Here is a 17,172-nt window from a genome sequence, read left to right as displayed (position 1 = left end):
TTATTTGACCACTGGTCATTCTTATGTTAAAGAGACAAGAGGAAAATAAACTCCTTTACAAGCCATTTTCAGTTTCCTTGGGAGGGAGCCTCAAGCCCGTCAGCACCGGTGCAGATCAGGGTTAGACCTCACAGAGCTACAAACAGAAACTCTCGAAGGCGGCCGAGAGAACCAGCCTGGGTGAAGGTCAGTGGAGGTGTCATATGTCTGGCCTGAAGGAACAAAGGAGGCCTAACACCAGCTCTGCCTTGTGTCGCAGAAGAGCCTGCTACGATTAGCTCTGAGAACCGACTACCAGCATGCAAAGTGCCTATTCAAACATTTTGCCCCACTTACAATGCGCCCGGCCGAGCTAACGCTCAGTGAGAATACGGTTTGATCTCACGCACCCTTTCTCTGAGTGTGTTCTGACATTCTAGAAGTGATATCTTTCCCTCATTGGGAAATTTCGTCCCAAAGAATGGAAAATGCCCTGTGTTCTAAAATCAGTAAAATCACTTTTGGAGCTAGACTCTATTCCATAGTTTTCTTCACATCGTCGTCAAGGGCGGCCTGGGCTGCTGGCAGAACAGGGTTGGGCTTTAGATAGAAGCCCTTCTGACCCCGAGCCCACCCAGCTCCTGAGGGTTGGGGCTGGGGAGAGTCACCCAGCATTGATGGTTCTGCGGGAGAGAAGGGGTACTCCCTGGCTTGGGAGATTAGAAGTGGTTAGGTGGCCTCTTACCCTCATCAGAAGGTGTTTTCACTTTTACGTAACGGGTTAATTCAGGCAGAGATTGTTTGGAACAGAAGAAATTTTAAGGGGAGAAACAAATCTGAATCACTTTTAGTTGGAATTATCAGCTAGAAAAAGGATTTAGGACAAATTCTGTCTTGAAAGAGTCAACTTACATCCCAAAGTCACAACGCTAGACCCCTTTGAAGGCTTTCTAAATGTATCCATTTCTTCAGCACTGAGAAAGAAAAATAAATTTTTTGACGGATTAAGTTCCTATCCCCTGGAAATAACGTATAATCATAAAATGCATTTGAATCATCTTTTTCTCTATGTTTTCCATTTGCGGCAGAATAGATACATAGGATGTCACAAAAACAGACTTAAAAATCGTGGCATTAAGCCATGGTGTGCAAATTTGGCAACATTCTTTTACTGAAAATACTAAGCTGTTTTTAATGACATGAGGGATAAGAATAAGAGTCAAATAATACTGGATTAAGACTCATTCACACTGGGGTTATTCATATCCGTATTCCTATTATTCTCAATAAAATCTAAGTCAGAGCTAATTGATATTCAAGTCATTTGAACAGTAAATATACACATTCTGCATCACCTCTGACTAACAAGAATCTATATACATTCCTGAACCCAATGAAACATCAAATCCTAGAACAACTCTGCTTTTATGGCCTCTCCTTTGTGCTCGGTGTCGCTAACTTTCAAGGCCAGCAAGAGAAACAGCTTTCTTCTGAGGCTCGGGGTGGTGGTGATGTAGAGCCACTTGAAACATTTCTGTTTACTTGTTTTCATTCAAATCTCCATGAAGTGAAGCAAAATACTAGAGTGGCCAGAGAGTTGATCAACAATGTGAAACCCCCCTCTTCCAGCTCTGATTGGTATAAATTACCACGTTGAAATGAAAGTCAAAGTGTGCCTTGGTGTCTCAGATGAATTGTTTGAGTCTGTTTCAACTGTGTCATCGGGCGCTCGTAACGTCCGTCCCTTTCTTTGTTACGCCACTCGGTGACCTGCAGTAACGGGTACCATCGCCTTTTCTGTTGATCGTTCAAAACACTTCCCTCCCTATCTAAAAAGAATTCTCCTGCTAACACGCAGACGGATACCTGACTACAGGACGTGCCCTGTTTCATGAGATCCGTGCAATACGTCTGGCGGCTGCAGCCGGACTGCCAGAGCAAGGACCGCAACAGGGAAGGTGAAGAGAGACAGGAAAATCCAGCTTTGCCCACATTACAGTCATGTCTCTGGCTCGCCCAACCCCGTGAACCCAGAAGAAAGCTTAAAAAAAGGAGGGGGATGGGACTGATTATAAATTTTTAAATAGAGTTTTCACACTTCACAGAATGTCAAAGTTCATCACGTCAAAACTTTGATTAACAAGAAACTTTAAAAACATGCTCATCAGAATGAATCTTTTCTCAAGTCTGAGAACTTCTTGCCTTATAGATTCTGCCCCTCCGCCCCCCGCCCCAGCTCCGTGCAGAGTTGGTCCTCTCCTGGGAGAATGTGGTCCTGGGCCTGTCGGTATTCGCCGTATGTGCTCACTAAACAGCATTACAGTCTTTAGGATAATGAGAAACAGCGAAAGGGCCGGGGTCTCAAGTGTGGCTGTAACTTGAGCATCAGCATAACTGGCGGCTGTGTCGGAGGAAGGCTCTTGGCAAGCACGAAAGGCGCGCGGCCTCTGTGCAGGAAGCTCACCAGGCCCCAGAGGTGGCCAGCACCCGCCGCTTCTCTTCTTTTCCTCTCCTTCCCCTCCCCACCTTCCCCTCGCCTTCCTACCTTCCTTCCTTCTTTTCTTAAGAAAGATGTGAAAATCGTGTTTCACTCTTTGGGCTGGGGCTTCTCTTTCCGGCCTGCATCCCACTGGGCACAGGGTGGCTGAGGAGGGCAGGGAGCGAGGGCGCACCTAGAGATCGTTGGGGCTGCGAATGACTGAGCTCGCGGAGGCCTTGCCTTGACAAAACAGAGATTAAAATACTTCCCTGTTTGTTCTTTCACACTGAACCCAAACACTTTCTCAAGAAGCATTCTGGCCAACCTTTTGGACAACGTCCTATTTTTGCCCCTACAGAGATCTTCCTTTAGCAAAATCCTCTTATTTTCAAATAGTAAATTTTCACTTGGGGACCACACTGCTCATCACTGAAATAGGAAAGACGCTTCTTCTACTTGTAAGGAGATTGTCTTTTAAAAACGACTTTCCAGTAAGGCCAGTACACCCAGTGCTAATTGGTTTTACTGGCTCTCTATCAAGAGATGACCGTTACACTGTCTTGCTTCCTGTGCACCCCTCTGTAACTCGACTTGGGTTTGGGGTCCTACTGAGTGTCTAAAAACATTTGCCATCAATTGTGAGAGTCTACTGAATTGAAAAAGCAATATACAATGTATTCCGTGTTTCTTAGCTCTCCGCCTTGGAGATCCTAGTGTGTATTCAGATACCTGTTTATAACCACAGTTTCTACTTACGTACCAGAATTAACTAATTACCATGCTCTTAAATATGGAAAGATCACAGGTTGGATCCTTGACAAGTCCCAATTCAAAGCCATTTTTTTTTTTCAGGGAAAATTCAATCATTTCTAGTAAAGTATTTTATTCTTAAGGGGAAAGAAATGAATTATCTTATTTAAAAGAATGAAAATGAGGAAGATATTATGCCTTTTCATTTTAGGTGTCCTCAACACTAGAATAATTTGAGCAAGTATCGAATAGATTTAAAGAATCTTTAATCCCTCAACATTTTCATTTTTTGTTAGTGTATTAATAATACACTCAAGCTCTTTATCAAGTAGTCTCCATGATTTAAGTTTGTGTTCATTAAGAGAAAATTATAAGAAATAATACAGCTTTTGTACTTTTGTATTTTTATGGAAAGATATGCTTCTATAAGTCAAATATCTTTGAATTTTGGTTCTCACGTCTCATTTAGACTTTTTTTTTTTTTTTTTAAATACATCTCAAGGATCTTCTACTCTAACAGATTGGGTAGTCAGTACAGGGAAGGGATATGACAACTTCAGAAAAATTAAAAACCTGAAAAGGGTAAATTTCAACGTCAGTTGACATTTATTTATTTCACACTAACTTATTGTGAAATTGTGAAGAAAGAGGCAGCTACCATATAAATTGACACTTACAAAAATACAAAGTACTTTCTTCCTGTGATTTCAGTGTTAAAGAAAGGCTGTGTCTTGAGATAATACACAATATTAATACTTATTTGCCTTCAATGCCTTTACCATTTTTATTTCTTGATGGAAATATGTTTAATAATCACCATAGAAATAGAATAAATGTGGTTAAGGAAAACAGGAGAAATTAAGATCAAGTGTGAACAGCCATGACCCACAGTTCTATTTTCTCCCTTTTGTTCTTCCTGCCGAATTGGCATCTAAGGCCCAGGCTGGCAAAGTTTACAAGCTACTAATCACTGTCTCCTTTAAGAATTTGGAGATAAGGATGAATTATTCCAACTACGTGGATATTCATTCAGCCATCCTGGCAGGTTTTGACTACCATGAAAATCAGGTTGGGTTCAAATTTGAAAAATGGACCATGGAGAGAAAGACTTTCTGATTTTTCTTAGAGATGAATAAACAGCCCTTCCCTTATTTTAAAAAACAAAAAAATCTTCCTGGGAGTTTGGCCTTGGAAAAACTCTGACATTTTCTAACATCTGCCTGCAACTCCATTATAACTTTGGTAATCAAGTCACAGAACTGTCTCATCATGCTTTTGAAATGTACCAATTAAGTGCATTCCAGAAATAAACACATATCATTCTTCATTTCAAAATCAACCTACCTGAATTCTGACTCCTAGACTGTGAGTAGCCATTTTACAAAACCAAAGGGTCTCATTTCCCAAAACTGTACTTTAGATAAAAAATTAAAAAAAAAACAAAAACCACCAAAAAACAAAAATCTTGCCTGTTCATTTCAGTGTATAAGATGAAGAGCCAGTGCATTTCCATCAACATTCTGGCTCTATACGGTCAACGGTAGACTTCCCAGCTCAATACAAACACATAGCTAGAATGTGCTAGGCCTTCATCTGCTTCCGCTGCATGGGGTACGTTTTATGTAACCAGATACCTGAACTATTTTATAATCCTTTGGCCAATTCATTTGCTGTAATTTCATGAGTCTAAATTTTTGGTTTGGCTTGCAGTATAAATACTATTGTACATGTGCTATTTTGCTATCAGAGTATACTTTGTGAGTCATTTCTTTAAAAAATCTAGTTATCACAAACTTGAATTACAAGGTCATTAACAATATCAGGTAAATATACTAATATATCTGTAAGGCATGGTTAAATTGCATATATTTTGAAATGTCAAGCTATTTTTTTTTAACGATGAATGCATCTCTAAAACCTGTACCATTCATTACAAAGTTTCATTTGTTGTTTCATATTATGTTTGAAAATGTTTTCCCTTATCCAGCAGTACAGGTTTAGAGGACCTTTTTCTGAATGAAATGATAAAATACGCCTCATTTCACTAGAATTTTAAGAATACTAGTACGTGTAAAAGTATATAAGCACTTTCAGGATTATAAACAGCCACTGTATCTTCTATTTAGTTTTCATGTAACACCATTTTTTACTCATGTGATTATTTTTACTTGTAATTATTCTTAATCATGCACAGTGTAAGTAGCATGTTTCATTACGAAAAATGTCTTTGTATTTACAGACTGCAGAATACGGTAAATCTGTATATGAAAAATGATGGATGAAAGCCTGGGATTCTTTTACAACAAAGTGGAAATGACAGTTCTGTGTTATAGTTACACAATTCATTACAAAACAAAGTCATGCATTTATTTCCTTTCTAAGTCCAAACTGTCACTTATAAAATATTTAAATCAATAAATGATACCAAAAAAGAGGAGTCTGCAGATTCTTTCTAGCATATTCTTTCATGACCTGAGTGACAAAGACTAAAAATATGAGTGAAGAATAAATGAATGTTTTCAATGAGTTATCATTATGGTTGCAGATGATGTCTATGACACAACTATTTATTTTTACAATATAAAATCTCTTAATTCTCTTACAAAACCAATGGTACAGGTCACCATTTCTGTACTTTTAGGCACCCTGAATATCTATCACACAGAAAAGGCATGATTCACTTGCCTTACGGTCAGTTTGCTCTCTGGAAAGGACCGAGAAATGGGGTCGTTTTATTGTCATTATTAAATGTCAGCTCAACACCCACTGGGTGGGTGCCTCATCCAACAGTTAGATTAGATGCTGCACGGAGCTAAAAGAAGACTATTTAAATCCCATGTTCCTACATTTCTTCAGTGAATAGATACAAAATCAAGTTATCTTTGTTACTGTATTGCCCTCTCCTCCATAACCATGAGGTCTCAACTCTACAGATCTATTTCTGGCAGTTCTCAAGGGGGGTGTCCATCCTTTGTCCACAAACAGAGCTGTGCTCATCTTCTGCTCTTGTGTTCTGAGAGACGTATGCTGTTTTGAGGTCTTGCCACTGAGAGTTACTTTTCTATCCCTCTGACACTGAGGCAGAAAAAAGCAGAGAAAGTATGTGCACATACAAACACGTGCACACACATGCATAATTCCAATGAAAACTTCCTCAGGAAATAGTAAAAATTTCCCAGATGCACAGCAGCACGGGCAGTCCTTCCTCTGGCTATACCTGATGGGCCATGGGCAGCTGTCCGTCGTTGACTATGTCTCCCTATTTAAAACAGAGCTGGGATCTTTCAGAAACCATGTCTATGATACAAGCCGTGAGGCTGTTTTGGTTCTCTAATTCTCAGGGACAGAGACATTCTGAACAAGTTAATGATTAGTATCTGCCAATACCACCCCGCAATAAAGCATCTGACCAGACCATAGATCCCCACAGGGGTCCCAGATTACGGTTGAGAGGCCTCTCCTAATCAGGAAGGGAAGCCATTGCAGAGACCAACATGAGTATCTCTTTCAAGACAAGGTAAACCCCTTTTTACTTCTTGAATTTATTTTCACCTGTAACTTATCTGATGCCCTGACTTCAAAGAAGGCACTGGCTTCCATTTTGTAAATATTCTTTGACGGTAGATCCCTGACTGATAAGACTTTCGTCTCTCCATGCAGAATGGTTGAGGGGCCAACTCAAAATCACAGCCAAAGGAATGGGGAACAATCTGTTGACTTCAAGTCAACTGGGTACAGACCTCTTTTGACAACATTAGTGAGAGATTTGGGGCACCGCAGTTTCAGTATTCCTCCTCGGGTTTGTTGTTGCTGGAATGAGGAAGTGAACTACTCAAGACTTGACCAATTACTCTTGTTCCAAAGGCTCAAGTTACAATATTGACTGTCTTTAAATGATAATTCCCAAGATTTACTTACGTGGTACCCTCTATGCAACCAAGTAAGAGCTGGTTCGGAGGAATTAACAGGGAGTAAATCATCAGAGTACGGTTGCCCCTCAGTGCTTAGACCTACCGTATCTTATTTCGATCTACCCCTTAACCAAACTGAAATATACTGTATTATTCTACATATCACCTATGTTCATAGTGCATTTGTGCTGGATAAATGCCAAATATCTCGTTCTTCAATTATCTGAACTGCGTCACAGAATAAGATCCCAGGACCCTGAGATCATGACCTGAGCAGAAGGCAGATGCTTAATGACAGAGCCACCTGGGCGCCCCTCCGATGTCCTTTACGTCACACCGTGTAGGCAGGCTCCGCTCTGTGAGCGCACAGGCTCCCCTCTGTGAGGGGACTTACTACACTGGGCGGCTTACCCACTGCTAAATCACACCACTTTTAAATTACTAACCACACTGAGGGCAGAGGCTTGGGATAGAACCCACCATGTGAAGGGATATTAAAATCTTAATCAAAACAGATTTTTTAAAAGGTTCTCTTCCTTCCTTCGGCTCGCCATCTTTTGGCTGGAAGAATGCCGGCACACTGTCTCTGGGAGGAGGTTCATGTTCAAGGGGACACTGAGCTTGTGGGAACAGCTGTCCCTGGATGGCCAGAGGGCTGAGTTTTCTCAGGATCACAGGGGAAGCACTTCATCATCAAGATGCCTTCTTAAGATAATGTCACTCTGAGCTTATTAGTGCTAATGTGAGAGAGTGAGAAGTGACTGAAAGGCTTAATATTAACACTTTCTAATATAGAACGAGCTTCTCAGCCCGTGAGATGAAGTGAAGTCTTCAACGAGCCTCTGCTGTTCTCCCTGCCTCTGCACAGTTAATCAGGACTCCGAGGTGGGAAGTACTTAACCGGCAGCTCCTCCAGCCCCCAGCTCTAGCCGGGATGACTCAAACCCACCGGGCCTCTTCCCAGTGGCCCCAGACGCAGCAGCCTCCAGCAGAAGCCAACAAATCCCAACCTCACTGGTCCATTTCTGCACATCTGCATACTTGGGAGCCCCCCCCCCACCCTGCCACCCACTGGAGTAAATTCCCTTCTATAGTTTCCCAGATGAAGAAGGGCTAAGGCTATTAGCAAATCTGGACCATGTGCTGGGCCCCACTGTGTATTCTTTAATTGACTTATTTCACAACAACCTTACCAGGTGAGCTTTAGTGTCAAAACACAGACAGAGAGAAAGACAATGGGCAACACTGCCAAAATCACTCGCTGAATCATCGAGCTAACCATGATTTAGTGCCCTTCCCCGTATTTGTCCAACACTCCCGGAGGGACGCTGTTTTTCCTTTTTACATTTTTCTTCATCTTAAGATCAGCTTCAGTTTTCCTCCCCTGACATTCCAGAGCCTCCATCCCAGCACCTGAATGTCGTCTGCTGAGGTTTCATCATCCCCGGGCTCTTCATTTATTCATCGGTTAGTTACTGAACAAAAACTCTGGGCCTGAAACCGCACTTGGTTCTGGGACCATTGTGAATAAGCAGACTCTACGTGTCTTGTCTCACGAGGAAGCTGAGTAAATGGTGGGGGAGACCAAGACTCACCAGAACTGCGTAGTGATTCATAATTAAAAACTGCAAATAGCGTGGAGCAGAAAACTTAGAAACAGCTGTCCAGCTTACAATAGAGATGGAGACCTACATCACTGAGGATGTAAATTTTGAGCTGAGAATGGACGGGTGAGTCGGAATGCTATAGAAAATAGTAGGAGATTTCTAGCCCTGGGATAGAGGAGAAAACTGGAAAGCACTCTTCTTTAAAAACAAAAACAAAAAAACCCAAACTAGAAATGAGGGATAAAGTGGATAGCTTGGGTAAGAAAGTAAGAAGATGAAGTAAAATCCCAAAGTAAAAACACCATATGAGCAAGCTGCAGGAGGTCCAAGGGTGGGGAGGTGGGGGGATTGGAAGGGAAGGGGGAGGGGAAGGGGACCCTTGGAGATGCTAAACAAAGGACTTTAATACCCAGCAGGCATGAGGATAAGCCACAGGGAAATGGATACCCTCCGGATAAAGCCAGAACTCACATGGGATCATACTATCAATAAAAAGTGAACCAGGAAAAAAAAAATCTACCCGCAACTGGAAAATTGCACGGAGGAAGTTTTTCTGTCTCAGTATTGCTCTGGTGGGACAAGCATTAAAGTTTCCTTTAAGAATTGGTAACTAGAGGCCACAGTTAGTGTTTTTAAAATTCTTTTTTAAATTTAAGCATTGTATGTTTTAAACGTTGAACTACTGTAAAAAGTTTTCTTTCCTGGTGACATCCCTTGTGCTTCCCCTCCAAACATCTCTGGAGTAACCGCATTTCAACCCAGGGTAAGGTAATGCTTTCCTAAACAAAGCTTTCGCAAACCTAGCTCCCAATCTAAAGTCTTAAAACAGAGAGGGAGGGGGACATTGCCACCAGGAAGAAACAAAACCAGACCAGAGGGGGAAAACATGGAGGGAGAGGGGTTCTAGGTCTCAGTGAACAGAACAGAATCCTCTTACACAAGCACAGAACTTAAAAGCAACTTGAGGGAAAAAGGCAGATGTCCCACAAGGAAGTAAGAATTAGACAAATGGTGTGTTTCTCAGTAGCCACGACAGAAGCCAGAAAGAGGTGGACACATGTCCGTGTGCCGAGAGAAAAAGATCGTTAATTTAGAATTCAGGCAGAATATGCCTCTCTGCCTACTTGTGATCTCTGCCTGTCAAATAAATAAATAAAATGTTAAAAAAAAAAAGAATTCAGGCAGAATAAAGACATTTTTACATAAAGATTAACCCATTAGAAGAGCTTAATAATATACTTCTGGAAAAAAGGAAAGGACCTCAGAGAAACTTTCTGAGATGTCAGAAGAATGAGCGGCAAACATAGCAGTGTGTCTGTTGGTGAATCCAAACAGGCACGGACCGTATAAGTAAATAATAACCATAACGCCAATTAAAGAGATTTTTAAAAGTTGAGGTGGAATTCATACAATAAGTAATGACGGGGAGGTGGGAGTAAGTGATCGGAGTGGACGACACGAAGGTCTTCCGACTGTGTGAGACAGGATGCGAGGGTTAGTGCCGGATTTTCGCAGCAGTGACATCTGTCCGAATTGAAGAGTAAACTTGGAAGGAACAGAAATGAGTTGTAAGCCTGCCAAGTATATCAGGAGGAAAGAGGGGTGAAAGAATGAAAATTTGGTTCATGTAAAGAAAAGATGAAAGAGCCTGGTCGAGACGAGGTACAGAGTAGGATGTACCTAAATCCAATCTAAGACCAAGGGCGGTGGCGTGTCTCAGCGTCACCAGTTTGCATAATGGGAACTTTCACCCTAGATACTGAAGCAAAGTGTTGAATTTGTTCAGTTTCTAGAAATACAGCACTTTGTGTACCTGGGCCCTTCTGTGGAAAACTAAAAAAAATAATCTGATATATATCAGTATCGTGCATATGGAAACATGTATGTCACGTGTAGATGGGGACAGGATGATATTCTTAAATACAGCCGACTTTCCTCTTTAACACATCACTCCGCCCATGAAAATGGACATTTGGGAGTCGAGGACTTGTAACATCAGAAAACAGAAGATGAATCCGTGTTTTACTGTGTCAACTCAAAGGCACAGAGCCATACCGCTGACGTAAGGGTGAACTAATGCATGATTTCCTCCCGGCCTGATCCCACCAACCGGAAAACAGCAAACACGTCCGTCACTCTCCTTCCCTACTGTTGATGGAGGAGGAAATACAAATCTCCTTGAGCACTTAAAGCCGCATTATGATTCCTACACAGGTGTGTAAGCCAAAGTGAAACCAAGAGTTATTATTATTTTTTCCCAAACCAAGAATTTTTTGAGTCATCTGAGGCTGGTTCTTCAAAGCTCCTGAGAAGCAGATAGAAACATTTTCTACAGGAACTTACCTTTGCCCTGGCCATAAAAACTTTTGCTCAGGTAAGTTTCAAGGAAAATAGTATCTCACGATAAACATAACCAAATGCACAAGGAAACAAAGGCACTATTATGAGAAAGCAGCAGCAGAAAAAAAGTGGCAAAGCCGATACTGTGAAACCTTTGGATGATGGAATTAATGCCAAAAAATATAACATGAGTATATTTAATATGTTTCAGGAAATTGAAAGCTTTATAGGAAGAATAAACAGCAAACAAAATTTAAACAAAACTAAGAAAAATTTATAGAAATGCATCATACAATAATGTAACTTAAAACTCAGTCTTTGGTCGAACAGCAGAACGGACACATTTAACAAAGAATAGTGAAGGGGAAAATAAAGAGATTAAGGGAAGACAGACCAGAAGAACAAAGAAACAGAAATATAAAAGGGAGACCAGGTGCAGGGAGGTCAGAGTTAGAAGCATTAACGGTCTTAACCGGAACAGCACCCAGGGGGAGGAGGGGCAGAAGTACCACATCAACACAGAACGACTTAGACTTCTCAGAACAAGCAGAAGCCGAACAACACCAAGGAGGAACGGGTAAGAAGAAACGTAGAAGCAGACAGAACTTAGGATACAATGATTTTTACATTAGTGAGAAAAGAAAAAGAGGTTGCCTCTTCACCAAGGAGTGAAAAGTAGACAACAGTGGAAGTCACAAGACCATGGACGGCTTCCACTGTAGGCAGACAGAGGACAAACGTCAGTCTACTGAGAGTTCAGGTCAACACTAAGTTTTCTCAAGAACAAATGCAAAAGAACCTTTTTATAAGGCAAGAGAAAATGGACCAAGTTTGTCTCTGGCAGAAACGTATTAAGAAAAATACCAAAGGACGTTCTCCAAGTAAGAGGAAAATAAACCCAGAAAAAAAAAAATCTGAGGAGGGAGGAGTCAAGATGGCAGAGAAGTAGCAGGCTGAGACTACTTCAGCTAGCGGGAGATAAGCTAGATAGCTTATCTAAAGATTGCAAACACCTGAAAATCCATCGGCAGATCGAAGAGAAGAAGAACAGCAATTCTGGAAACAGAAAAACAGCCACTTTCTGAAAGGTAGGACCGGCAGAGAAGTGAATCCAAAGCGACGGGAAGATAGACCCCGGGAGGGAGGGGCCGGCTCCCGGCAAGCGGCGGAGCAACGGCGCACAAAATCAGGACTTTTAAAAGTCTGTTCCGCTGAGGGATATCGCTCCAGAGGCTACCCGAGGCAAAGCCCACACGGGGTCAGCGTGGCCTCGGGTCCCGCAGGGTCACAGAAGGATCGGGGGTGTCTGAGTGTCGCAGAGCTTGCGGGTATTGGAACGGGAAAGCCGGCTACAGAGACAGAGCCGACAGTAAGCTCGCAGCTCGGGGTACCTTGAACCGGTCGCAGGCTCGGTGAGCTCGGAGCGCGGCCAGAGGACAGGCAGATGGGAGTAACTGGGCGCTGTTCTCTGAGGGCGCACTGAGGAGTGGGGCCCTGGGCTCTCGGCTCCTCCGGGCCGGAGACCAGGAGGCCGCCATTTGTATTCCCGTCCTCCGGAACACTACAGAAAGCGCTCAGGGAACAAAAGCTCCTGAAAGCAAACCCGAGCAGATTACTCACCCTGGCCCCAGGTAAGGGCGGTGTAATTCCGCCTGGGGCAAAGACACTTGAGAATCACTACAACAGGCCCCTCCCCCAGAAGATCAACAAGAAATCCAGCCGAGACCAAGTTCACCTACCAAGGAGTGCGGTTTCAATACCAAGGAGAGCAGCAGAATTCCAGAGGAGGAGAAAGCCAAGCATGGAACTCATGGCTTTTTCCCTGTGATTTTTTTTAGTCTTGCAGTTAATTTAATTTTTTTCTTTTTCATTTTTTTTTTTTTCTCGCCTTCGGGTAAAATTTTTTTTTTAACTGTTACGTTTTTTTTTTTAACGATTTTTTACTAGTTTATCTAATATATATATTTTTTCTTTTTTACATTTTTCTTAGGTGTTTTCTCTTTTTTAAATTCTTTTCTTTTCTTTTCTTTTTCTTTTTTCTTTTTTTTTTTTCTTTCTTTCTTCCTTTTTGAACCTCTTTTTATCCCCTTTCTCCCCCCTCACGATTTTGGATCTCTTCTAATTTGGTTAAAGCATATTTTCCTGGGGTTGTTGCCACCCTTTTAGTATTTTACTTGCCCCTTCATATACTCTTATCTGGACAAAATGACAAGATGGAAAAATTCAACACAAAAAAAAGAACAAGAGGCAGTACCGAAGGCTAGGGACCTAGTCAATACAGACATTGGTAATATGTCAGATCTAGAGTTCAGAATGACAATTCTCAAGGTTCTAGCCGGGCTCGAAAAAGGCATGGAAGATATTAGAGAAACCCTCTCGAGAGATATAAAAGCCCTTTCTGGAGAAATAAAAGAACTAAAATCTAACCAAGTTGAAATCAAAAAAGCTATTAATGAGGTGCAATCAAAAATGGAGGCTCTCACTGCTAGGATAAATGAGGCAGAAGAAAGAATTAGTGATATAGAAGACCAAATGACAGAGAATAAAGAAGCTGAGCAAAAGAGGGACAAACAGCTACTGGACCACGAGGGGAGAATTCGAGAGATAAGTGACACCATAAGACGAAACAACATTAGAATAATTGGGATTCCAGAAGAAGAAGAAAGAGAGAGGGGAGCAGAAGGTATACTGGAGAGAATTATTGGGGAGAATTTCCCCAATATGGCAAAGGGAACGAGCATCAAAATTCAGGAGGTTCAGAGAACGCCCCTCAAAATCAATAAGAATAGGCCCACACCCCGTCACCTAATAGTAAAATTTACAAGTCTCAGTGACAAAGAGAAAATCCTGAAAGCAGCCCGGGAAAAGAAGTCTGTAACATACAATGGTAAAAATATTAGATTGGCAGCTGACTTATCCACAGAGACGTGGCAGGCCAGAAAGAGCTGGCATGATATTTAAAGCGCACTAAACGAGAAAAACATGCAGCCAAGAATACTATATCCAGCTAGGCTATCATTGAAAATAGAAGGAGAGATTAAAAGCTTCCAGGACAAACAAAAACTGAAAGAATTTGCAAATACCAAACCAGCTCTACAGGAAATCTTGAAAGGGGTCCTCTAAGCAAAGAGAGAGCCTACAAGTGGTAGATCAGAAAGGAACAGAGACCATATACAGTAACAGTCACCTTACAGGCAATACAATGGCACTAAATTCACATCTCTCAATAGTTACCCTGAATGTTAATGGGCTAAATGCCCCTGTCAAAAGACACAGGGTATCAGAATAGATAAAAAAACAAAACCCATCTATATGTTGCCTCCAAGAAACTCATTTTAAGCCCGAAGACACCTCCAGATTTAAAGTGAGGGGGTGGAAAAGAATTTACCATGCTAATGGACATCAGAAGAAAGCAGGAGTGGCAATCCTTATATCAGATCAAATAGATTTTAAGCCAAAGACTATAATAAGAGATGAGGAAGGACACTATATCATACTCAAAGGGTCTGTCCAACAAGAAGATTTAACAATTTTAAATATCTATGCCCCCAACGTGGGAGCAGCCAACTATATAAACCAATTAATAACAAAATCAAAGAAACACATCAACAATAATACAATAATAGTAGGGGACTTTAACACTCCCCTCACTGAAATGGACAGATCATCCAAGCAAAAGATCAGCAAGGAAATAAAGGCCTTAAACGACACACTGGACCAGATGGACATCACAGATATATTCAGAACATTTCATCCCAAAGCAACAGAATATACATTCTTCTCTAGTGCACATGGAACATTCTCCAGAATAGATCACATCCTCGGTCCTAAATCAGGACTCAACCGGTATCAAAAGATTGGGATCATTCCCTGCATATTTTCAGACCACAATGCTCTAAAGCTAGAACTCAACCACAAAAGGAAGTTTGGAAAGAGCCCAAATACATGGAGACTAAACAGCATCCTTCTAAAGAATGAATGGGTCAACCGGGAAATTAAAGAAGAATTGAAAAAAATCATGGAAACAAATGATAATGAAAATACAACAGTTCAAAATCTGTGGGAAACAACAAAGGCAGTCCTGAGAGGAAAATATAAAGCGGTTCAAGCCTTTCTCAAGAAACAAGAAAGGTCTCAGGTACACAACCTAACCCTACAGCTAAAGGAGCTGGAGAAAGAACAAGAAAGAAACCCTAAACCCAGCAGGAGAAGAGAAATCATAAAGATCAGAGCAGAAATCAATGAAATAGAAACCAAAAAAACAATAGAACAAATCAACGAAACTAGGAGCTGGTTCTTTGAAAGAATTAATAAAATTGATAAACCCCTGGCCCGACTTATCAAAAAGAAAAGAGAAAGGACCCAAATAAATAAAATCATGGATGAAAGAGGAGAGATCACAACTAACACCAAAGAAATACAAACTATTATAAGAACATACTATGAGCAACTCTACGCCAATAAATTTGACAATCTGGAAGAAATGGATGCCTTCCTAGAAACATATAAACTACCACAACTGAACCAGGAAGAAATAGAAAGCCTGAACAGACCCATAACCAGTAAGGAGATTGAAACAGTCATTAAAAATCTCCAAACAAACAAAAGCCCAGGGCCAGACGGCTTCCCGGGGGAATTCTACCAAACATTTAAAGAAGAACTATTTCCTATTCTCCTGAAACTGTTCCAAAAAATAGTAATGGAAGGAAAACTTCCAAACTCATTTTATAAGGCCAGCATCACCTTGATCCCAAAACCAGACAAGGATCCCACCAAAAAAGAGAGCTATAGACCAATATCCTTGATGAACACAGATGCGAAAATACTCAACAAAATACTAGCCAATAGGATTCAACAGTACATTAAAAAGATTATTCACCACGACCAAGTGGGATTTATTCCAGGGCTGCAAGGTTGGTTCAACATCCGCAAATCAGTCAATGTGATACAACACATCAATAAAAGAAAGAACAAGACCCATATGATACTCTCAATAGATGCTGAAAAAGCATTTGACAAAGTACAGCATCCCTTCCTGATCAAAACTCTTCAAAGTGTAGGGATAGAGGGCACATACCTCAATATCATCAAAGCCATCTATGAAAAACCCACCGCAAATATCATTCTCAATGGAGAAAAACTGAAAGCTTTTCCACTAAGGTCAGGAGCACAGCAGGAATGTCCATTATCACCACTGCTATTCAACATAATATTGGAAGTCCTAGCCTTGGCAATCAGACAACAAAAAGAAATTAAAGGCATCCAAATCGGCAAAGAAGAAGTCAAATTATCACTCTTCGCAGATGATATGATACTATATGTGGAAAACCCAAAAGACTCCACTCCAAAACTGCTAGAACTTATACAGGAATTCAGTAAAGTGTCAGGATATAAAATCAATGCACAGAAATCAGTTGCATTTCTCTACACCAACAGCAAGACAGAAGAAAGAGAAATTAAGGAGTCAATCCCATTTACAATTGCACCCAAAACCATAAGATACCTAGGAATAAACCTAACCAAAGAGACACAGAATCTATACTCAGAAAACTATAAAGTACTCATGAAAGAAATTGAGGAAGACACAAAGAAATGGAAAAATGTTCCATGCTCCTGGATTGGAAGAATAAATATTGTGAAAATGTCTATGCTACCTAAAGCAATCTACACATTTAATGCAATTCCTATCAAAGTACCATCCATCTTTTTCAAAGAAATGGAACAAATAATTCTAAAATTTATATGGAACCAGAAAATACCTCGAATAGCCAAAGGGATATTGAAAGAGAAAGCCAACGTTGGTGGCATCACAATCCCGGACTTCAAGCTCTATTACAAAGCTGTCATCATCAAGACAGCATGGTACTGGCACAAAAACAGACACATAGATCAATGGAACAGAATAGAGAGCCCAGAAATAGACCCTCAACTCTATGGTCAACTAATCTTCGACAAAGCAGGAAAGAATGTCCAATGGAAAAAAGACAGCCTCTTCAATAAATGGTGTTGGGAAAATTGGACAGCCACATGCAGAAAAATGAAATTGGACCATTTCCTTACACCACACACAAAAATAGACTCAAAATGGATGAAGGACCTCAATGTG

General features: G+C 41.0%; 1 protein-coding gene across 1 annotated transcript in view; it reads left to right on the top strand.

Annotated features, from left to right (window-relative positions):
* GUCY1A2 (guanylate cyclase 1 soluble subunit alpha 2) overlaps positions 1-17,172 on the top strand; it is a 344,066-nt gene that overhangs the window by 314,495 nt on the left and 12,399 nt on the right. The window lies entirely within an intron of this gene.

Source organism: Mustela erminea, chromosome 9 (genome assembly GCF_009829155.1).
Source record: "Mustela erminea isolate mMusErm1 chromosome 9, mMusErm1.Pri, whole genome shotgun sequence".
NCBI classification, from domain to species: Eukaryota; Metazoa; Chordata; class Mammalia; order Carnivora; family Mustelidae; genus Mustela; species Mustela erminea.
The sequence above is the reverse complement of the archived record's forward strand: the minus strand, read 5'-3'. Positions and strand labels throughout refer to the sequence as shown.